Source organism: Melospiza georgiana, chromosome 12, assembly GCF_028018845.1.
Source record: "Melospiza georgiana isolate bMelGeo1 chromosome 12, bMelGeo1.pri, whole genome shotgun sequence".
NCBI lineage: Eukaryota > Metazoa > Chordata > Aves > Passeriformes > Passerellidae > Melospiza > Melospiza georgiana.
Genome location: NC_080441.1, coordinates 20,581,596 through 20,604,803, shown reverse-complemented (window position 1 = coordinate 20,604,803; position 23,208 = coordinate 20,581,596).

Genomic DNA, 23,208 nt, shown 5'->3' with positions numbered 1-23,208 from the left:
GGGTTACTGTTAGGCTTGGGCCAAGGACTTTTAAAACCAGGAAGCCCTGGGCTCCAGGAACACTGCAGCTGTTCAAGGCATCCCAACGGGAGTGCAAAAGTGACACAACTTGGCTGCCTCCACTGCTATTTCCATGAGACCATCCCCAACCTTAGGCTGATTTTCCTTCCTACCGTTGAGTTTTGAGTTAGGCCTAGGGTTAGAGTTTTTTAACCAGAAAGCCCTGAGTTCCAAGAACACAGCAGCTGCGAAGGACTACCCAAGAAGAGCACAAAAGTACCACAACATGCCTGCCTCCACAGCTATTTCCTTGGGGACATCCCTAATTCCTGGCTGATTTGCCTTTCTCGTCGTCGGGTTGGGGTTAGGTAGGCCTTGTGCTAGGATTTTTAAAATCAGGAAGCCCAGACCTCCAGGCACACTGGAGCTGTGAAAGGCATCCAAAAGGGAGTGCAAAAGTGCCACAACATGGCTGCTTTCACAGCTTTTTCCTTAGGAAGAACCCTAATACCCGGCTGATTTACCTTCCTAGGGTTACTGTTAGGCTTAGGCCTAGGACTTTTAAAACCAGGAAGCCCTGTGCTCCAGGCACACTGCAGCTGTTCAAGGCATCCCAACGGGAGCGCAAAAGTGACACAACTTGGCTGCCTCCACTGCTATTTCCATGAGACCATCCCCAACCTTAGGCTGGTTTTCCTTCCTAGCGTTGAGTTTTGAGTTAGGCCTATGGTTAGTGTTCTTTTAACCTGAAAGCCCTGAGTTCCAAGAACACAGCAGCTGCGAAGGACTACCCAAGAAGAGCACAAAAGTACCACAACATGCCTGCCTCCACAACTATTTCCTTGGGGACATCCCTAATTCCTGGCTGATTTGCCTTTCTCGTCGTCGGGTTGGGGTTAGGTAGGCCTTGTGCTAGGATTTTGAAAATCAGAAAGCCCAGACCTCCAGGCACACTGGAGCTGTGAAAGGCATCCAAAAGGGAGTGCAAAAGTGCCATAACATGGCTGCTTTCACAGCTTTTTCCTTAGGAAGAACCCTAATACCCGGCTGATTTACCTTCCTAGGGTTACTGTTAGGCTTGGGCCAAGGACTTTTAAAACCAGGAAGCCCTGTGCTCCAGGCACACTGCAGCTGTTCAAGGCATCCCAACGGGAGCGCAAAAGTGACACAACTTGGCTGCCTCCACTGCTATTTCCATGAGACCATACCCAACCATAGGCTGGTTTTCCTTCCTAGCGTTGAGTTTTGAGTTAGGCCTATGGTTAGTGTTCTTTTAACCTGAAAGCCCTGAGTTCCAAGAACACAGCAGCTGCGAAGGACTACCCAAGAAGAGCACAAAAGTACCACCACATGCCTGCCTCCACAGCTATTTCCTTGGGGACATCCCTAATTCCTGGCTGATTTGCCTTTCTCGTTGTCGGGTTGGGGTTAGGTAGGCCTTGTGCTAGGATTTTTAAAATCAGGAAGCCCAGACCTCCAGGCACACTGGAGCTGTGAAAGGCATCCAAAAGGGAGTGCAAAAGTGCCACAACATGGCTGCTTTCACAGCTTTTTCCTTAGGAAGAACCCTAATACCCGGCTGATTTACCTTCCTAGGGTTACTGTTAGGCTTAGGCCTAGGACTTTTAAAACCAGGAAGCCCTGTGCTCCAGGCACACTGCAGCTGTTCAAGGCATCCCAACGGGAGCGCAAAAGTGACACAACTTGGCTGCCTCCACTGCTATTTCCATGAGACCATCCCCAACCATAGGCTGGTTTTCCTTCCTAGCGTTGAGTTTTGAGTTAGGCCTAGGGTTGGAGTTTTTTAACCAGAAAGCCCTGAGTTCCAAGAACACAGCAGCTGCGAAGGACTACCCAAGAAGAGCACAAAAGTACCACCACATGCCTGCCTCCACAGCTATTTCCTTGGGGACATCCCTAATTCCTGGCTGATTTGCCTTTCTCGTCGTCGGGTTGGGGTTAGGTAGGCCTTGTGCTAGGATTTTTAAAATCAGGAAGCCCAGACCTCCAGGCACACTGGAGCTGTGAAAGGCATCCAAAAGGGAGTGCAAAAGTGCCACAACATGGCTGCTTTCACAGCTTTTTCCTTAGGAAGAACCCTAATACCCGGCTGATTTACCTTCCTAGGGTTACTGTTAGGCTTGGGCCAAGGACATTTAAAACCAGGAAGCCCTGTGCTCCAGGAACACTGCAGCTGTTCAACGCATCCCAAGGGGAGCGCAAAAGTGACACAACTTGGCTGCCTCCACTGCTATTTCCATGAGACCATCCCGAACCATAGGCAGATTTTCCTTCCTAGCTTTGAGGTTTGAGTTAGGCCTAGGGTTAGAGTTTTTTAACCAGAAAGCCCTGAGTTCCAAGAACACAGCAGCTGCGAAGGACTACCCAAGAAGAGCACAAAAGTACCACCACATGCCTGCCTCCACAGCTATTTCCTTGGGGACATCCCTAATTCCTGGCTGATTTGCCTTTCTCGTCGTCGGGTTGGGGTTAGGTAGGCCTTGTGCTAGGATTTTGAAAATCAGGAAGCCCAGACCTCCAGACACACTGGAGCTGTGAATGGCATCCAAAAGGGAGTGCAAAAGAGCCACAACATGGCTGCTTTCACAGCTTTTTCCTTAGGAAGAACCCTAATACCCGGCTGATTTACCTTCCTAGGGTTACTGTTAGGCTTGGGCCAAGGACTTTTAAAACCAGGAAGCCCTGGGCTCCAGGAACACTGCAGCTGTTCAAGGCATCCCAACGGGAGTGCAAAAGTGACACAACTTGGCTGCCTCCACTGCTATTTCCATGAGACCATCCCCAACCTTAGGCTGGTTTTCCTTCCTAGCGTTGAGTTTTGAGTTAGGCCTATGGTTAGTGTTCTTTTAACCTGAAAGCCCTGAGTTCCAAGAACACAGCAGCTGCGAAGGACTACCCAAGAAGAGCACAAAAGTACCACCACATGCCTGCCTCCACAGCTATTTCCTTGGGGACATCCCTAATTCCTGGCTGATTTGCCTTTCTCGTCGTCGGGTTGGGGTTAGGTAGGCCTTGTGCTAGGATTTTGAAAATCAGAAAGCCCAGACCTCCAGGCACACTGGAGCTGTGAAAGGCATCCAAAAGGGAGTGCAAAAGTGCCATAACATGGCTGCTTTCACAGCTTTTTCCTTAGGAAGAACCCTAATACCCGGCTGATTTACCTTCCTAGGGTTACTGTTAGGCTTGGGCCAAGGACTTTTAAAACCAGGAAGCCCTGGGCTCCAGGCACACTGCAGCTGTTCAAGGCATCCCAAGGGGAGCGCAAAAGTGACACAACTTGGCTGCCTCCACTGCTATTTCCATGAGACCATACCCAACCTTAGGCTGGTTTTCCTTCCTAGCGTTGAGTTTTGAGTTAGGCCTATGGTTAGTGTTCTTTTAACCTGAAAGCCCTGAGTTCCAAGAACACAGCAGCTGCAAAGGACTACCCAAGAAGAGCACAAAAGTACCACCACATGCCTGCCTCCACAGCTATTTCCTTGGGGACATCCCTAATTCCTGGCTGATTTGCCTTTCTCGTTGTCGGGTTGGGGTTAGGTAGGCCTTGTGCTAGGATTTTTAAAATCAGGAAGCCCAGACCTCCAGGCACACTGGAGCTGTGAAAGGCATCCAAAAGGGAGTGCAAAAGTGCCACAACATGGCTGCTTTCACAGCTTTTTCCTTAGGAAGAACCCTAATACCCGGCTGACTTACCTTCCTAGGGTTACTGTTAGGCTTAGGCCTAGGACTTTTAAAACCAGGAAGCCCTGTGCTCCAGGCACACTGCAGCTGTTCAAGGCATCCCAACGGGAGCGCAAAAGGGACACAACTTGGCTGCCTCCACTGCTATTTCCATGAGACCATCCCCAACCATAGGCTGGTTTTCCTTCCTAGCGTTGAGTTTTGAGTTAGGCCTAGGGTTGGAGTTTTTTAACCAGAAAGCCCTGAGTTCCAAGAACACAGCAGCTGCGAAGGACTACCCAAGAAGAGCACAAAAGTACCACCACATGCCTGCCTCCACAGCTATTTCCTTGGGGACATCCCTAATTCCTGGCTGATTTGCCTTTCTCGTCGTCGGGTTGGGGTTAGGTAGGCCTTGTGCTAGGATTTTTAAAATCAGGAAGCCCAGACCTCCAGGCACACTGGAGCTGTGAAAGGCATCCAAAAGGGAGTGCAAAAGTGCCACAACATGGCTGCTTTCACAGCTTTTTCCTTAGGAAGAACCCTAATACCCGGCTGATTTACCTTCCTAGGGTTACTGTTAGGCTTGGGCCAAGGACATTTAAAACCAGGAAGCCCTGTGCTCCAGGAACACTGCAGCTGTTCAACGCATCCCAAGGGGAGCGCAAAAGTGACACAACTTGGCTGCCTCCACTGCTATTTCCATGAGACCATCCCGAACCATAGGCAGATTTTCCTTCCTAGCTTTGAGGTTTGAGTTAGGCCTAGGGTTAGAGTTTTTTAACCAGAAAGCCCTGAGTTCCAAGAACACAGCAGCTGCGAAGGACTACCCAAGAAGAGCACAAAAGTACCACCACATGCCTGCCTCCACAGCTATTTCCTTGGGGACATCCCTAATTCCTGGCTGATTTGCCTTTCTCGTCGTCGGGTTGGGGTTAGGTAGGCCTTGTGCTAGGATTTTGAAAATCAGGAAGCCCAGACCTCCAGACACACTGGAGCTGTGAATGGCATCCAAAAGGGAGTGCAAAAGAGCCACAACATGGCTGCTTTCACAGCTTTTTCCTTAGGAAGAACCCTAATACCCGGCTGATTTACCTTCCTAGGGTTACTGTTAGGCTTGGGCCAAGGACTTTTAAAACCAGGAAGCCCTGGGCTCCAGGAACACTGCAGCTGTTCAAGGCATCCCAACGGGAGTGCAAAAGTGACACAACTTGGCTGCCTCCACTGCTATTTCCATGAGACCATCCCCAACCTTAGGCTGATTTTCCTTCCTAGCGTTGAGGTTTGAGTTAGGCCTAGGGTTAGAGTTTTTTAACCAGAAAGCCCTGAGTTCCAAGAACACAGCAGCTGCGAAGGACTACCCAAGAAGAGCACAAAAGTACCACAACATGCCTGCCTCCACAGCTATTTCCTTGGGGACATCCCTAATTCCTGGCTGATTTGCCTTTCTCGTCGTCGGGTTGGGGTTAGGTAGGCCTTGTGCTAGGATTTTTAAAATCAGGAAGCCCAGACCTCCAGGCACACTGGAGCTGTGAAAGGCATCCAAAAGGGAGTGCAAAAGTGCCACAACATGGCTGCTTTCACAGCTTTTTCCTTAGGAAGAACCCTAATACCCGGCTGATTTACCTTCCTAGGGTTACTGTTAGGCTTGGGCCAAGGACTTTTAAAACCAGGAAGCCCTGTGCTCCAGGCACACTGCAGCTGTTCAAGGCATCCCAACGGGAGCGCAAAAGTGACACAACTTGGCTGCCTCCACTGCTATTTCCATGAGACCATCCCCAACCTTAGGCTGGTTTTCCTTCCTAGCGTTGAGTTTTGAGTTAGGCCTATGGTTAGTGTTCTTTTAACCTGAAAGCCCTGAGTTCCAAGAACACAGCAGCTGCGAAGGACTACCCAAGAAGAGCACAAAAGTACCACCACATGCCTGCCTCCACAGCTATTTCCTTGGGGACATCCCTAATTCCTGGCTGATTTGCCTTTCTCGTCGTCGGGTTGGGGTTAGGTAGGCCTTGTGCTAGGATTTTTAAAATCAGGAAGCCCAGACCTCCAGGCACACTGGAGCTGTGAAAGGCATCCAAAAGGGAGTGCAAAAGTGCCACAACATGGCTGCTTTCACAGCTTTTTCCTTAGGAAGAACCCTAATACCCGGCTGACTTACCTTCCTAGGGTTACTGTTAGGCTTAGGCCTAGGACTTTTAAAACCAGGAAGCCCTGTGCTCCAGGCACACTGCAGCTGTTCAAGGCATCCCAACGGGAGCGCAAAAGTGACACAACTTGGCTGCCTCCACTGCTATTTCCATGAGACCATCCCCAACCATAGGCTGGTTTTCCTTCCTAGCGTTGAGTTTTGAGTTAGGCCTAGGGTTGGAGTTTTTTAACCAGAAAGCCCTGAGTTCCAAGAACACAGCAGCTGCGAAGGACTACCCAAGAAGAGCACAAAAGTACCACCACATGCCTGCCTCCACAGCTATTTCCTTGGGGACATCCCTAATTCCTGGCTGATTTGCCTTTCTCGTCGTCGGGTTGGGGTTAGGTAGGCCTTGTGCTAGGATTTTGAAAATCAGGAAGCCCAGACCTCCAGGCACACTGGAGCTGTGAAAGGCATCCAAAAGGGAGTGCAAAAGTGCCACAACATGGCTGCTTTCACAGCTTTTTCCTTAGGAAGAACCCTAATACCCGGCTGATTTACCTTCCTAGGGTTACTGTTAGGCTTGGGCCAAGGACTTTTAAAACCAGGAAGCCCTGTGCTCCAGGCACACTGCAGCTGTTCAAGGCATCCCAAGGGGAGTGCAAAAGTGACACAACTTGGCTGCCTCCACTGCTATTTCCATGAGACCATCCCCAACCTTAGGCTGGTTTTCCTTCCTAGCGTTGAGTTTTGAGTTAGGCCTATGGTTAGTGTTCTTTTAACCTGAAAGCCCTGAGTTCCAAGAACACAGCAGCTGCGAAGGACTACCCAAGAAGAGCACAAAAGTACCACCACATGCCTGCCTCCACAGCTATTTCCTTGGGGACATCCCTAATTCCTGGCTGATTTGCCTTTCTCGTCGTCGGGTTGGGGTTAGGTAGGCCTTGTGCTAGGATTTTTAAAATCAGGAAGCCCAGACCTCCAGGCACACTGGAGCTGTGAAAGGCATCCAAAAGGGAGTGCAAAAGTGCCACAACATGGCTGCTTTCACAGCTTTTTCCTTAGGAAGAACCCTAATACCCGGCTGATTTACCTTCCTAGGGTTACTGTTAGGCTTAGGCCAAGGACTTTTAAAACCAGGAAGCCCTGTGCTCCAGGCACACTGCAGCTGTTCAAGGCATCCCAAGGGGAGTGCAAAAGTGACACAACTTGGCTGCCTCCACTGCTATTTCCATGAGACCATCCCCAACCTGAAGCTGGTTTTCCTTCCTAGCGTTGAGTTTTGAGTTAGGCCTATGGTTAGTGTTCTTTTAACCTGAAAGCCCTGAGTTCCAAGAACACAGCAGCTGCGAAGGACTACCCAAGAAGAGCACAAAAGTACCACCACATGCCTGCCTCCACAGCTATTTCCTTGGGGACATCCCTAATTCCTGGCTGATTTGCCTTTCTCGTTGTCGGGTTGGGGTTAGGTAGGCCTTGTGCTAGGATTTTTAAAATCAGGAAGCCCAGACCTCCAGGCACACTGGAGCTGTGAAAGGCATCCAAAAGGGAGTGCAAAAGTGCCACAACATGGCTGCTTTCACAGCTTTTTCCTTAGGAAGAACCCTAATACCCGGCTGATTTACCTTCCTAGGGTTACTGTTAGGCTTAGGCCTAGGACTTTTAAAACCAGGAAGCCCTGTGCTCCAGGCACACTGCAGCTGTTCAAGGCATCCCAACGGGAGCGCAAAAGTGACACAACTTGGCTGCCTCCACTGCTATTTCCATGAGACCATCCCCAACCATAGGCTGGTTTTCCTTCCTAGCGTTGAGTTTTGAGTTAGGCCTAGGGTTGGAGTTTTTTAACCAGAAAGCCCTGAGTTCCAAGAACACAGCAGCTGCGAAGGACTACCCAAGAAGAGCACAAAAGTACCACCACATGCCTGCCTCCACAGCTATTTCCTTGGGGACATCCCTAATTCCTGGCTGATTTGCCTTTCTCGTCGTCGGGTTGGGGTTAGGTAGGCCTTGTGCTAGGATTTTTAAAATCAGGAAGCCCAGACCTCCAGGCACACTGGAGCTGTGAAAGGCATCCAAAAGGGAGTGCAAAAGTGCCACAACATGGCTGCTTTCACAGCTTTTTCCTTAGGAAGAACCCTAATACCCGGCTGATTTACCTTCCTAGGGTTACTGTTAGGCTTGGGCCAAGGACTTTTAAAACCAGGAAGCCCTGTGCTCCAGGCACACTGCAGCTGTTCAAGGCATCCCAAGGGGAGTGCAAAAGTGACACAACTTGGCTGCCTCCACTGCTATTTCCATGAGACCATCCCCAACCTTAGGCTGGTTTTCCTTCCTAGCGTTGAGTTTTGAGTTAGGCCTATGGTTAGTGTTCTTTTAACCTGAAAGCCCTGAGTTCCAAGAACACAGCAGCTGCGAAGGACTACCCAAGAAGAGCACAAAAGTACCACCACATGCCTGCCTCCACAGCTATTTCCTTGGGGACATCCCTAATTCCTGGCTGATTTGCCTTTCTCGTCGTCGGGTTGGGGTTAGGTAGGCCTTGTGCTAGGATTTTGAAAATCAGGAAGCCCAGACCTCCAGGCACACTGGAGCTGTGAAAGGCATCCAAAAGGGAGTGCAAAAGTGCCACAACATGGCTGCTTTCACAGCTTTTTCCTTAGGAAGAACCCTAATACCCGGCTGACTTACCTTCCTAGGGTTACTGTTAGGCTTAGGCCTAGGACTTTTAAAACCAGGAAGCCCTGTGCTCCAGGCACACTGCAGCTGTTCAAGGCATCCCAACGGGAGCGCAAAAGTGACACAACTTGGCTGCCTCCACTGCTATTTCCATGAGACCATCCCCAACCATAGGCTGGTTTTCCTTCCTAGCGTTGAGTTTTGAGTTAGGCCTAGGGTTGGAGTTTTTTAACCAGAAAGCCCTGAGTTCCAAGAACACAGCAGCTGCGAAGGACTACCCAAGAAGAGCACAAAAGTACCACCACATGCCTGCCTCCACAGCTATTTCCTTGGGGACATCCCTAATTCCTGGCTGATTTGCCTTTCTCGTCGTCGGGTTGGGGTTAGGTAGGCCTTGTGCTAGGATTTTTAAAATCAGGAAGCCCAGACCTCCAGGCACACTGGAGCTGTGAAAGGCATCCAAAAGGGAGTGCAAAAGTGCCACAACATGGCTGCTTTCACAGCTTTTTCCTTAGGAAGAACCCTAATACCCGGCTGATTTACCTTCCTAGGGTTACTGTTAGGCTTGGGCCAAGGACTTTTAAAACCAGGAAGCCCTGTGCTCCAGGCACACTGCAGCTGTTCAAGGCATCCCAAGGGGAGTGCAAAAGTGACACAACTTGGCTGCCTCCACTGCTATTTCCATGAGACCATCCCCAACCTTAGGCTGGTTTTCCTTCCTAGCGTTGAGTTTTGAGTTAGGCCTATGGTTAGTGTTCTTTTAACCTGAAAGCCCTGAGTTCCAAGAACACAGCAGCTGCGAAGGACTACCCAAGAAGAGCACAAAAGTACCACCACATGCCTGCCTCCACAGCTATTTCCTTGGGGACATCCCTAATTCCTGGCTGATTTGCCTTTCTCGTCGTCGGGTTGGGGTTAGGTAGGCCTTGTGCTAGGATTTTTAAAATCAGGAAGCCCAGACCTCCAGGCACACTGGAGCTGTGAAAGGCATCCAAAAGGGAGTGCAAAAGTGCCACAACATGGCTGCTTTCACAGCTTTTTCCTTAGGAAGAACCCTAATACCTGGCTGATTTACCTTCCTAGGGTTACTGTTAGGCTTAGGCCAAGGACTTTTAAAACCAGGAAGCCCTGTGCTCCAGGCACACTGCAGCTGTTCAAGGCATCCCAAGGGGAGTGCAAAAGTGACACAACTTGGCTGCCTCCACTGCTATTTCCATGAGACCATCCCCAACCTGAAGCTGGTTTTCCTTCCTAGCGTTGAGGTTTGAGTTAGGCCTATGGTTAGTGTTCTTTTAACCTGAAAGCCCTGAGTTCCAAGAACACAGCAGCTGCGAAGGACTACCCAAGAAGAGCACAAAAGTACCACCACATGCCTGCCTCCACAGCTATTTCCTTGGGGACATCCCTAATTCCTGGCTGATTTGCCTTTCTCGTTGTCGGGTTGGGGTTAGGTAGGCCTTGTGCTAGGATTTTTAAAATCAGGAAGCCCAGACCTCCAGGCACACTGGAGCTGTGAAAGGCATCCAAAAGGGAGTGCAAAAGTGCCACAACATGGCTGCTTTCACAGCTTTTTCCTTAGGAAGAACCCTAATACCCGGCTGATTTACCTTCCTAGGGTTACTGTTAGGCTTAGGCCTAGGACTTTTAAAACCAGGAAGCCCTGTGCTCCAGGCACACTGCAGCTGTTCAAGGCATCCCAACGGGAGCGCAAAAGTGACACAACTTGGCTGCCTCCACTGCTATTTCCATGAGACCATCCCCAACCATAGGCTGGTTTTCCTTCCTAGCGTTGAGTTTTGAGTTAGGCCTAGGGTTGGAGTTTTTTAACCAGAAAGCCCTGAGTTCCAAGAACACAGCAGCTGCGAAGGACTACCCAAGAAGAGCACAAAAGTACCACCACATGCCTGCCTCCACAGCTATTTCCTTGGGGACATCCCTAATTCCTGGCTGATTTGCCTTTCTCGTCGTCGGGTTGGGGTTAGGTAGGCCTTGTGCTAGGATTTTGAAAATCAGGAAGCCCAGACCTCCAGGCACACTGGAGCTGTGAAAGGCATCCAAAAGGGAGTGCAAAAGTGCCACAACATGGCTGCTTTCACAGCTTTTTCCTTAGGAAGAACCCTAATACCCGGCTGATTTACCTTCCTAGGGTTACTGTTAGGCTTGGGCCAAGGACTTTTAAAACCAGGAAGCCCTGTGCTCCAGGCACACTGCAGCTGTTCAAGGCATCCCAACGGGAGCGCAAAAGTGACACAACTTGGCTGCCTCCACTGCTATTTCCATGAGACCATCCCCAAACTTAGGTTGATTTTCCTTCCTAGCGTTGAGTTTTGAGTTAGGCCTAGGGTTAGAGTTTTTTAACCAGAAAGCCCTGAGTTCCAAGAACACAGCAGCTGCGAAGGACTACCCAAGAAGAGCACAAAAGTACCCCCACATGCCTGCCTCCACAGCTATTTCCTTGGGGACATCCCTAATTCCTGGCTGATTTGCCTTTCTCGTCGTCGGGTTGGGGTTAGGTAGGCCTTGTGCTAGGATTTTGAAAATCAGGAAGCCCAGACCTCCAGGCACACTGGAGCTGTGAAAGGCATCCAAAAGGGAGTGCAAAAGTGCCACAACATGGCTGCTTTCACAGCTTTTTCCTTAGGAAGAACCCTAATACCCGGCTGATTTACCTTCCTAGGGTTACTGTTAGGCTTGGGCCAAGGACTTTGAAAACCAGGAAGCCCTGTGCTCCAGGCACACTGCAGCTGTTCAAGGCATCCCAACGGGAGTGCAAAAGTGACACAACTTGGCTGCCTCCACTGCTATTTCCATGAGACCATCCCCAACCTTAGGCTGATTTTCCTTCCTAGCGTTGAGTTTTGAGTTAGGCCTAGGGTTAGAGTTTTTTAACCAGAAAGCCCTGAGTTCCAAGAACACAGCAGCTGCGAAGGACTACCCAAGAAGAGCACAAAAGTACCACCACATGCCTGCCTCCACAGCTATTTCCTTGGGGACATCCCTAATTCCTGGCTGATTTGCCTTTCTCGTCGTTGGGTTGGGGTTAGGTAGGCCTTGTGCTAGGATTTTTAAAATCAGGAAGCCCAGACCTCCAGGCACACTGGAGCTGTGAAAGGCATCCAAAAGGGAGTGCAAAAGTGCCACAACATGGCTGCTTTCACAGCTTTTTCCTTAGGAAGAACCCTAATACCCGGCTGATTTACCTTCCTAGGGTTACTGTTAGGCTTGGGCCAAGGACTTTTAAAACCAGGAAGCCCTGTGCTCCAGGCACACTGCAGCTGTTCAAGGCATCCCAACAGGAGCGCAAAAGTGACACAACTTGGCTGCCTCCACTGCTATTTCCATGAGACCATCCCCAACCTTAGGCTGATTTTCCTTCCTAGCGTTGAGTTTTGAGTTAGGCCTAGGGTTAGAGTTTTTTAACCAGAAAGCCCTGAGTTCCAAGAACACAGCAGCTGCGAAGGACTACCCAAGAAGAGCACAAAAGTACCCCCACATGCCTGCCTCCACAGCTATTTCCTTGGGGACATCCCTAATTCCTGGCTGATTTGCCTTTCTCGTCGTCGGGTTGGGGTTAGGTAGGCCTTGTGCTAGGATTTTTAAAATCAGGAAGCCCAGACCTCCAGGCACACTGGAGCTGTGAAAGGCATCCAAAAGGGAGTGCAAAAGTGCCACAACATGGCTGCTTTCACAGCTTTTTCCTTAGGAAGAACCCTAATACCCGGCTGATTTACCTTCCTAGGGTTACTGTTAGGCTTGGGCCAAGGACTTTTAAAACCAGGAAGCACTGTGCTCCAGGCACACTGCAGCTGTTCAAGGCATCCCAACGGGAGTGCAAAAGTGACACAACTTGGCTGCCTCCACTGCTATTTCCATGAGACCATCCCCAACCTTAGGCTGATTTTCCTTCCTACCGTTGAGTTTTGAGTTAGGCCTATGGTTAGTGTTCTTTTAACCTGAAAGCCCTGAGTTCCAAGAACACAGCAGCTGCGAAGGACTACCCAAGAAGAGCACAAAAGTACCACCACATGCCTGCCTCCACAGCTATTTCCTTGGGGACATCCCTAATTCCTGGCTGATTTGCCTTTCTCGTTGTCGGGTTGGGGTTAGGTAGGCCTTGTGCTAGGATTTCTAAAATCAGGAAGCCCAGACCTCCAGGCACACTGGAGCTGTGAAAGGCATCCAAAAGGGAGTGCAAAAGTGCCACAACATGGCTGCTTTCACAGCTTTTTCCTTAGGAAGAACCCTAATACCCGGCTGATTTACCTTCCTAGGGTTACTGTTAGGCTTGGGCCAAGGACTTTTAAAACCAGGAAGCCCTGTGCTCCAGGCACACTGCAGCTGTTCAAGGCATCCCAACGGGAGCGCAAAAGTGACACAACTTGGCTGCCTCCACTGCTATTTCCATGAGACCATCCCCAACCTTAGGCTGGTTTTCCTTCCTAGCGTTGAGTTTTGAGTTAGGCCTATGGTTAGTGTTCTTTTAACCTGAAAGCCCTGAGTTCCAAGAACACAGCAGCTGCGAAGGACTACCCAAGAAGGGCACAAAAGTACCACCACATGCCTGCCTCCACAGCTATTTCCTTGGGGACATCCCTAATTCCTGGCTGATTTGCCTTTCTCGTTGTCAGGTTGGGGTTAGGTAGGCCTTGTGTTAGGATTTTTAAAATCAGTAAGCCCAGACCTCCAGGCACACTGGAGCTGGGAATGGCATCCAAAAGGGAGTGCAAAAGTGCCACAACATGGCTGCTTTCACAGCTTTTTCCTTAGGAAGAACCCTAATACCCGGCTGATTTACCTTCCTAGGGTTACTGTTAGGCTTCGGCCAAGGACTTTTAAAACCAGGAAGCCCTGTGCTCCAGGCACACTGCAGCTGTTCAAGACATGCCAACGGGAGCGCAAAAGTGACACAACTTGGCTGCCTCCACTGCTATTTCCATGAGACCATCCCGAACCATAGGCTGATTTTCCTTCCTAGCGTTGAGGTTTCAGTTAGGCCTAGGGTTAGAGTATATTAACCAGAAAGCCCTGAGTTCCAAGAACACAGCAGCTGCGAGGGACCACCCAAGAAGAGCACAAAAGTACCACAACATGCCTGCCTCCACAGCTATTTCCTTGGGGACATCCCTAATTCCTGGCTGGTTTCCCTTTCTCGTCGTCGGGTTGGGGTTAGGTAGGCCTTGTGCTAGGATTTTTAAAATCAGGAAGCCCAGACCTCCAGGCACACTGGAGCTGTGAAAGGCATCCAAAAGGGAGTGCAAAAGTGCCACAACATGGCTGCTTTCACAGCTTTTTCCTTAGGAAGAACCCTAATACCCGGCTGATTTATCTTCCTAGGGTTACTGTTAGGCTTGGGCCAAGGACTTTTAAAACCAGGAAGCCCTGTGCTCCAGGCACACTGCAGCTGTTCAAGGCATCCCAATGGGAGTGCAAAAGTGACACAACTTGGCTGCCTCCACTGCTATTTCCATGAGACCATCCCCAAACTTAGGCTGATTTTCCTTCCTAGCGTTGAGTTTTGAGTTAGGCCTATGGTTAGTGTTCTTTTAACCAGAAAGCCCTGTGTTCCAAGAACAGAGCACCTGCGAGGGACCACCCAAGAAGAGCACAAAAGTACCACCACATGCCTGCCTCCACAGCTATTTCCTTGGGGACATCCCTAATTCCTGGCTGATTTGCCTTTCTCGTCGTCGGGTTGGGGTTAGGTAGGCCTTGTGCTAGGATTTTTAAAATCAGGAAGCCCAGACCTCCAGGCACACTGGAGCTGTGAAAGGCATCCAAAAGGGAGTGCAAAAGTGCCACAACATGGCTGCTTTCACAGCTTTTTCCTTAGGAAGAACCCTAATACCCGGCTGATTTACCTTCCTAGGGTTACTGTAAGGCTTGGGCCAAGGACTTTTAAAACCAGGAAGCCCTGTGCTCCAGGCACACTGCAGCTGTTCAAGGCATCCCAACGGGAGCGCAAAAGTGACACAACTTGGCTGCCTCCACTGCTATTTCCATGAGACCATCCCCAACCTTAGGCTGGTTTTCCTTCCTAGCGTTGAGGTTTGAGTTAGGCCTATGGTTAGTGTTCTTTTAACCTGAAAGCCCTGAGTTCCAAGAACACAGCAGCTGCGAAGGACTACCCAAGAAGAGCACAAAAGTACCACAACATGCCTGCCTCCACAGCTATTTCCTTGGGGACATCCCTAATTCCTGGCTGATTTGCCTTTCTCATCGTCGGGTTGGGGTTAGGTAGGCCTTGTGCTAGGATTTTTAAAATCAGGAAGCCCAGACCTCCAGGCACACTGGAGCTGTGAAAGGCATCCAAAAGGGAGTGCAAAAGTGCCACAACATGGCTGCTTTCACAGCTTTTTCCTTAGGAAGAACCCTAATACCTGGCTGATTTACCTTCCTAGGGTTACTGTTAGGCTTGGGCCAAGGACTTTTAAAACCAGGAAGCCCTGTGCTCCAGGCACACTACAGATGTTCAAGGCATCCCAAGGGGAGCGCAAAAGTGACACAACTTGGCTGCCTCCACTGCTATTTCCATGAGACCATCCCCAACCTTAGGCTGGTTTTCCTTCCTAGCGTTGAGTTTTGAGTTAGGCCTAGGGTTAGTGTTCTTTTAACCTGAAAGCCCTGAGTTCCAAGAACACAGCAGCTGCGAAGGACTACCCAAGAAGAGCACAAAAGTACCACAACATGCCTGCCTCCACAGCTATTTCCTTGGGGGCATCCCTAATTCCTGGCTGATTTGCCTTTCTCGTCGTCGGGTTGGGGTTAGGTAGGCCTTGTGCTAGGATTTTTAAAATCAGAAAGCCCAGACCTCCAGGCACACTGGAGCTGTGAAAGGCATCCAAAAGGGAGTGCAAAAGTGCCACAACATGGCTGCTTTCACAGCTTTTTCCTTAGGAAGAACCTTCATACCCGGCTGATTTACCTTCCTAGGGTTACTGTTAGGCTTGGGCCAAGGACTTTTAAAACCAGGAAGCCCTGTGCTCCAGGCACACTGCAGCTGTTCAAGGCATCCCAGCGGGAGGGCAAAAGTGACACAACTTGGCTGCCTCCACTGCTATTTCCATGAGACCATCCCCAACCTTAGGCTGATTTTCCTTCCTAGCGTTGAGGTTTGAGTTAGGCCTATGGTAAGTGTTCTTTAACCAGAAAGCCCTGAGGTCCAAGAACACAGCAGCTGCGAAGGACTACCCAAGAAGAGCACAAAAGTACCACAACATGCCTGCCTCCACAGCTATTTCCTTGGGGACATCCCTAATTCCTGGCTGATTTGCCTTTCTCGTCGTCGGGTTGGGGTTAGGTAGGCCTTGTGCTAGGATTTCTAAAATCAGGAAGCCCAGACCTCCAGGCACACTGGAGCTGTGAAAGGCATCCAAAAGGGAGTGCAAAAGTGCCACAACATGGCTGCTTTCACAGCTTTTTCCTTAGGAAGAACCCTAATACCCGGCTGATTTACCTTCCTAGGGTTACTGTTAGGCTTGGGCCAAGGACTTTTAAAACCAGGAAGCCCTGTGCTCCAGGCACACTGCAGCTGTTCAAGGCATCCCAATGGGAGTGCAAAAGTGACACAACTTGGCTGCCTCCACTGCTATTTCCATGAGACCATCCCCAAACTTAGGCTGATTTTCCTTCCTAGCGTTGAGTTTTGAGTTAGGCCTATGGTTAGTGTTCTTTTAACCAGAAAGCCCTGTGTTCCAAGAACAGAGCACCTGCGAGGGACCACCCAAGAAGAGCACAAAAGTACCACCACATGCCTGCCTCCACAGCTATTTCCTTGGGGACATCCCTAATTCCTGGCTGATTTGCCTTTCTCGTCGTCGGGTTGGGGTTAGGTAGGCCTTGTGCTAGGATTTTTAAAATCAGGAAGCCCAGACCTCCAGGAATACTGGAGCTGTGAAAGGCATCCAAAAGGGAGTGCAAAAGTGCCACAACATGGCTGCTTTCACAGCTTTTTCCTTAGGAAGAACCCTAATACCCGGCTGATTTACCTTCCTAGGGTTACTGTAAGGCTTGGGCCAAGGACTTTTAAAACCAGGAAGCCCTGTGCTCCAGGCACACTGCAGCTGTTCAAGGCATCCCAACGGGAGCGCAAAAGTGACACAACTTGGCTGCCTCCACTGCTATTTCCATGAGACCATCCCCAACCTTAGGCTGGTTTTCCTTCCTAGCGTTGAGGTTTGAGTTAGGCCTATGGTTAGTGTTCTTTTAACCTGAAAGCCCTGAGTTCCAAGAACACAGCAGCTGCGAAGGACTACCCAAGAAGAGCACAAAAGTACCACAACATGCCTGCCTCCACAGCTATTTCCTTGGGGACATCCCTAATTCCTGGCTGATTTGCCTTTCTCATCGTCGGGTTGGGGTTAGGTAGGCCTTGTGCTAGGATTTTTAAAATCAGGAAGCCCAGACCTCCAGGCACACTGGAGCTGTGAAAGGCATCCAAAAGGGAGTGCAAAAGTGCCACAACATGGCTGCTTTCACAGCTTTTTCCTTAGGAAGAACCCTAATACCCAGCTGATTTACCTTCCTAGGGTTACTGTTAGGCTTGGGCCTAGGACTTTTAAAACCAGGAAGCCCTGTGCTCCAGGCACACTGCAGCTGTTCAAGGCATCCCAAGGGGAGCACAAAAGTACCACAACATGCCTGCCTCCACAGCTATTTCCTTGGGGACATCCCTAATTCCTGGCTGATTTGCCTTTCTCGTCGTCGGGTTGGGGTTAGGTAGGCCTTGTGCTAGGATTTCTAAAATCAGGAAGCCCAGACCTCCAGGCACACTGGAGCTGTGAAAGGCATCCAAAAGGGAGTGCAAAAGTGCCACAACATGGCTGCTTTCACAGCTTTTTCCTTAGGAAGAACCCTAATACCCGGCTGATTTACCTTCCTAGGGTTACTGTTAGGCTTGGGCCAAGGACTTTTAAAACCAGGAAGCCCTGTGCTCCAGGCACACTGCAGCTGTTCAAGGCATCCCAAGGGGAGCGCAAAAGTGACACAACTTGGCTGCCTCCACTGCTATTTCCATGAGACCATCCCCAACCTTAGGCTGGTTTTCCTTCCTAGCGTTGAGTTTTGAGTTAGGCCTATGGTTAGTGTTCTTTTAACCTGAAAGCCCTGAGTTCCAAGAACACAGCAGCTGCGAAGGACTACCCAAGAAGGGCACAAAAGTACCACCACATGCCTGCCTCCACAGCTATTTCCTTGGGGACATCCCTAATTCCTGGCTGATTTGCCTTTCTCGTCGTCGGGTTGGGGTTAGGTAGGCCTTGTGCTAGGATTTTTAAAATCAGGAAGCCCAGACCTCCAGGCACACTGGAGCTGTGAAAGGCATCCAAAAGGGAGTGCAAAAGTGCCACAACATGGCTGCTTTCACAGCTTTTTCCTTAGGAAGAACCCTAATACCCGGCTGATTTACCTTCCTAGGGTTACTGTAAGGCTTGGGCCAAGGACTTTTAAAACCAGGAAGCCCTGTGCTCCAGGCACACTGCAGCTGTTCAAGGCATCCCAACGGGAGCGCAAAAGTGACACAACTTGGCTGCCTCCACTGCTATTTCCATGAGACCATCCCCAACCTTAGGCTGGTTTTCCTTCCTAGCGTTGAGGTTTGAGTTAGGCCTATGGTTAGTGTTCTTTTAACCTGAAAGCCCTGAGTTCCAAGAACACAGCAGCTGCGAAGGACTACCCAAGAAGAGCACAAAAGTACCACAACATGCCTGCCTCCACAGCTATTTCCTTGGGGACATCCCTAATTCCTGGCTGATTTGCCTTTCTCATCGTCGGGTTGGGGTTAGGTAGGCCTTGTGCTAGGATTTTGAAAATCAGGAAGCCCAGACCTCCAGGCACACTGGAGCTGTGAAAGGCATCCAAAAGGGAGTGCAAAAGTGCCACAACATGGCTGCTTTCACAGCTTTTTCCTTAGGAAGAACCCTAATACGTGGCTGATTTACCTTCCTAGGGTTACTGTTAGGCTTGGGCCAAGGACTTTTAAAACCAGGAAGCCCTGTGCTCCAGGCACACTACAGATGTTCAAGGCATCCCAAGGGGAGCGCAAAAGTGACACAACTTGGCTGCCTCCACTGCTATTTCCATGAGACCATCCCCAACCTTAGGCTGGTTTTCCTTCCTAGCGTTGAGTTTTGAGTTAGGCCTAGGGTTAGTGTTCTTTTAACCTGAAAGCCCTGAGTTCCAAGAACACAGCAGCTGCGAAGGACTACCCAAGAAGAGCACAAAAGTACCACAACATGCCTGCCTCCACAGCTATTTCCTTGGGGGCATCCCTAATTCCTGGCTGATTTGCCTTTCTCGTCGTCGGGTTGGGGTTAGGTAGGCCTTGTGCTAGGATTTTTAAAATCAGAAAGCCCAGACCTCCAGGCACACTGGAGCTGTGAAAGGCATCCAAAAGGGAGTGCAAAAGTGCCACAACATGGCTGCTTTCACAGCTTTTTCCTTAGGAAGAACCTTCATACCCGGCTGATTTACCTTCCTAGGGTTACTGTTAGGCTTGGGCCAAGGACTTTTAAAACCAGGAAGCCCTGTGCTCCAGGCACACTGCAGCTGTTCAAGGCATCCCAGCGGGAGGGCAAAAGTGACACAACTTGGCTGCCTCCACTGCTATTTCCATGAGACCATCCCCAACCTTAGGCTGATTTTCCTTCCTAGCGTTGAGGTTTGAGTTAGGCCTATGGTAAGTGTTCTTTAACCAGAAAGCCCTGAGGTCCAAGAACACAGCAGCTGCGAAGGACTACCCAAGAAGAGCACAAAAGTACCACAACATGCCTGCCTCCACAGCTATTTCCTTGGGGACATCCCTAATTCCTGGCTGATTTGCCTTTCTCGTCGTCGGGTTGGGGTTAGGTAGGCCTTGTGCTAGGATTTCTAAAATCAGGAAGCCCAGACCTCCAGGCACACTGGAGCTGTGAAAGGCATCCAAAAGGGAGTGCAAAAGTGCCACAACATGGCTGCTTTCACAGCTTTTTCCTTAGGAAGAACCCTAATACCCGGCTGATTTACCTTCCTAGGGTTACTGTTAGGCTTGGGCCAAGGACTTTTAAAACCAGGAAGCCCTGTGCTCCAGGCACACTGCAGCTGTTCAAGGCATCCCAATGGGAGTGCAAAAGTGACACAACTTGGCTGCCTCCACTGCTATTTCCATGAGACCATCCCCAAACTTAGGCTGATTTTCCTTCCTAGCGTTGAGTTTTGAGTTAGGCCTATGGTTAGTGTTCTTTTAACCAGAAAGCCCTGTGTTCCAAGAACAGAGCACCTGCGAGGGACCACCCAAGAAGAGCACAAAAGTACCACCACATGCCTGCCTCCACAGCTATTTCCTTGGGGACATCCCTAATTCCTGGCTGATTTGCCTTTCTCGTCGTCGGGTTGGGGTTAGGTAGGCCTTGTGCTAGGATTTTTAAAATCAGGAAGCCCAGACCTCCAGGAATACTGGAGCTGTGAAAGGCATCCAAAAGGGAGTGCAAAAGTGCCACAACATGGCTGCTTTCACAGCTTTTTCCTTAGGAAGAACCCTAATACCCGGCTGATTTACCTTCCTAGGGTTACTGTAAGGCTTGGGCCAAGGACTTTTAAAACCAGGAAGCCCTGTGCTCCAGGAACACTGCAGCTGTTCAAGGCATCCCAACGGGAGCGCAAAAGTGACACAACTTGGCTGCCTCCACTGCTATTTCCATGAGACCATCCCCAACCTTAGGCTGGTTTTCCTTCCTAGCGTTGAGGTTTGAGTTAGGCCTATGGTTAGTGTTCTTTTAACCTGAAAGCCCTGAGTTCCAAGAACACAGCAGCTGCGAAGGACTACCCAAGAAGAGCACAAAAGTACCACAACATGCCTGCCTCCACAGCTATTTCCTTGGGGACATCCCTAATTCCTGGCTGATTTGCCTTTCTCATCGTCGGGTTGGGGTTAGGTAGGCCTTGTGCTAGGATTTTTAAAATCAGGAAGCCCAGACCTCCAGGCACACTGGAGCTGTGAAAGGCATCCAAAAGGGAGTGCAAAAGTGCCACAACATGGCTGCTTTCACAGCTTTTTCCTTAGGAAGAACCCTAATACCCAGCTGATTTACCTTCCTAGGGTTACTGTTAGGCTTGGGCCAAGGACTTTTAAAACCAGGAAGCCCTGTGCTCCAGGCACACTGCAGCTGTTCAAGGCATCCCAAGGGGAGCACAAAAGTACCACAACATGCCTGCCTCCACAGCTATTTCCTTGGGGACATCCCTAATTCCTGGCTGATTTGCCTTTCTCGTCGTCGGGTTGGGGTTAGGTAGGCCTTGTGCTAGGATTTCTAAAATCAGGAAGCCCAGACCTCCAGGCACACTGGAGCTGTGAAAGGCATCCAAAAGGGAGTGCAAAAGTGCCACAACATGGCTGCTTTCACAGCTTTTTCCTTAGGAAGAACCCTAATACCCGGCTGATTTACCTTCCTAGGGTTACTGTTAGGCTTGGGCCAAGGACTTTTAAAACCAGGAAGCCCTGTGCTCCAGGCACACTGCAGCTGTTCAAGGCATCCCAAGGGGAGCGCAAAAGTGACACAACTTGGCTGCCTCCACTGCTATTTCCATGAGACCATCCCCAACCTTAGGCTGGTTTTCCTTCCTAGCGTTGAGTTTTGAGTTAGGCCTATGGTTAGTGTTCTTTTAACCTGAAAGCCCTGAGTTCCAAGAACACAGCAGCTGCGAAGGACTACCCAAGAAGGGCACAAAAGTACCACCACATGCCTGCCTCCACAGCTATTTCCTTGGGGACATCCCTAATTCCTGGCTGATTTGCCTTTCTCGTCGTCGGGTTGGGGTTAGGTAGGCCTTGTGCTAGGATTTTTAAAATCAGGAAGCCCAGACCTCCAGGCACACTGGAGCTGTGAAAGGCATCCAAAAGGGAGTGCAAAAGTGCCACAACATGGCTGCTTTCACAGCTTTTTCCTTAGGAAGAACCCTAATACCCGGCTGATTTACCTTCCTAGGGTTACTGTAAGGCTTGGGCCAAGGACTTTTAAAACCAGGAAGCCCTGTGCTCCAGGCACACTGCAGCTGTTCAAGGCATCCCAACGGGAGCGCAAAAGTGACACAACTTGGCTGCCTCCACTGCTATTTCCATGAGACCATCCCCAACCTTAGGCTGGTTTTCCTTCCTAGCGTTGAGGTTTGAGTTAGGCCTATGGTTAGTGTTCTTTTAACCTGAAAGCCCTGAGTTCCAAGAACACAGCAGCTGCGAAGGACTACCCAAGAAGAGCACAAAAGTACCACAACATGCCTGCCTCCACAGCTATTTCCTTGGGGACATCCCTAATTCCTGGCTGATTTGCCTTTCTCATCGTCGGGTTGGGGTTAGGTAGGCCTTGTGCTAGGATTTTGAAAATCAGGAAGCCCAGACCTCCAGGCACACTGGAGCTGTGAAAGGCATCCAAAAGGGAGTGCAAAAGTGCCACAACATGGCTGCTTTCACAGCTTTTTCCTTAGGAAGAACCCTAATACGTGGCTGATTTACCTTCCTAGGGTTACTGTTAGGCTTGGGCCAAGGACTTTTAAAACCAGGAAGCCCTGTGCTCCAGGCACACTACAGATGTTCAAGGCATCCCAAGGGGAGCGCAAAAGTGACACAACTTGGCTGCCTCCACTGCTATTTCCATGAGACCATCCCCAACCTTAGGCTGGTTTTCCTTCCTAGCGTTGAGTTTTGAGTTAGGCCTAGGGTTAGTGTTCTTTTAACCTGAAAGCCCTGAGTTCCAAGAACACAGCAGCTGCGAAGGACTACCCAAGAAGAGCACAAAAGTACCACAACATGCCTGCCTCCACAGCTATTTCCTTGGGGGCATCCCTAATTCCTGGCTGATTTGCCTTTCTCGTCGTCGGGTTGGGGTTAGGTAGGCCTTGTGCTAGGATTTTTAAAATCAGGAAGCCCAGACCTCCAGGCACACTGGAGCTGTGAAAGGCATCCAAAAGGGAGTGCAAAAGTGCCACAACATGGCTGCTTTCACAGCTTTTTCCTTAGGAAGAACCTTCATACCCGGCTGATTTACCTTCCTAGGGTTACTGTTAGGCTTGGGCCAAGGACTTTTAAAACCAGGAAGCCCTGTGCTCCAGGCACACTGCAGCTGTTCAAGGCATCCCAGCGGGAGGGCAAAAGTGACACAACTTGGCTGCCTCCACTGCTATTTCCATGAGACCATCCCCAACCTTAGGCTGATTTTCCTTCCTAGCGTTGAGGTTTGAGTTAGGCCTATGGTAAGTGTTCTTTAACCAGAAAGCCCTGAGGTCCAAGAACACAGCAGCTGCGAAGGACTACCCAAGAAGAGCACAAAAGTACCACAACATGCCTGCCTCCACAGCTATTTCCTTGGGGACATCCCTAATTCCTGGCTGATTTGCCTTTCTCGTCGTCGGGTTGGGGTTAGGTAGGCCTTGTGCTAGGATTTCTAAAATCAGGAAGCCCAGACCTCCAGGCACACTGGAGCTGTGAAAGGCATCCAAAAGGGAGTGCAAAAGTGCCACAACATGGCTGCTTTCACAGCTTTTTCCTTAGGAAGAACCCTAATACCCGGCTGATTTACCTTCCTAGGGTTACTGTTAGGCTTGGGCCAAGGACTTTTAAAACCAGGAAGCCCTGTGCTCCAGGCACACTGCAGCTGTTCAAGGCATCCCAATGGGAGTGCAAAAGTGACACAACTTGGCTGCCTCCACTGCTATTTCCATGAGACCATCCCCAAACTTAGGCTGATTTTCCTTCCTAG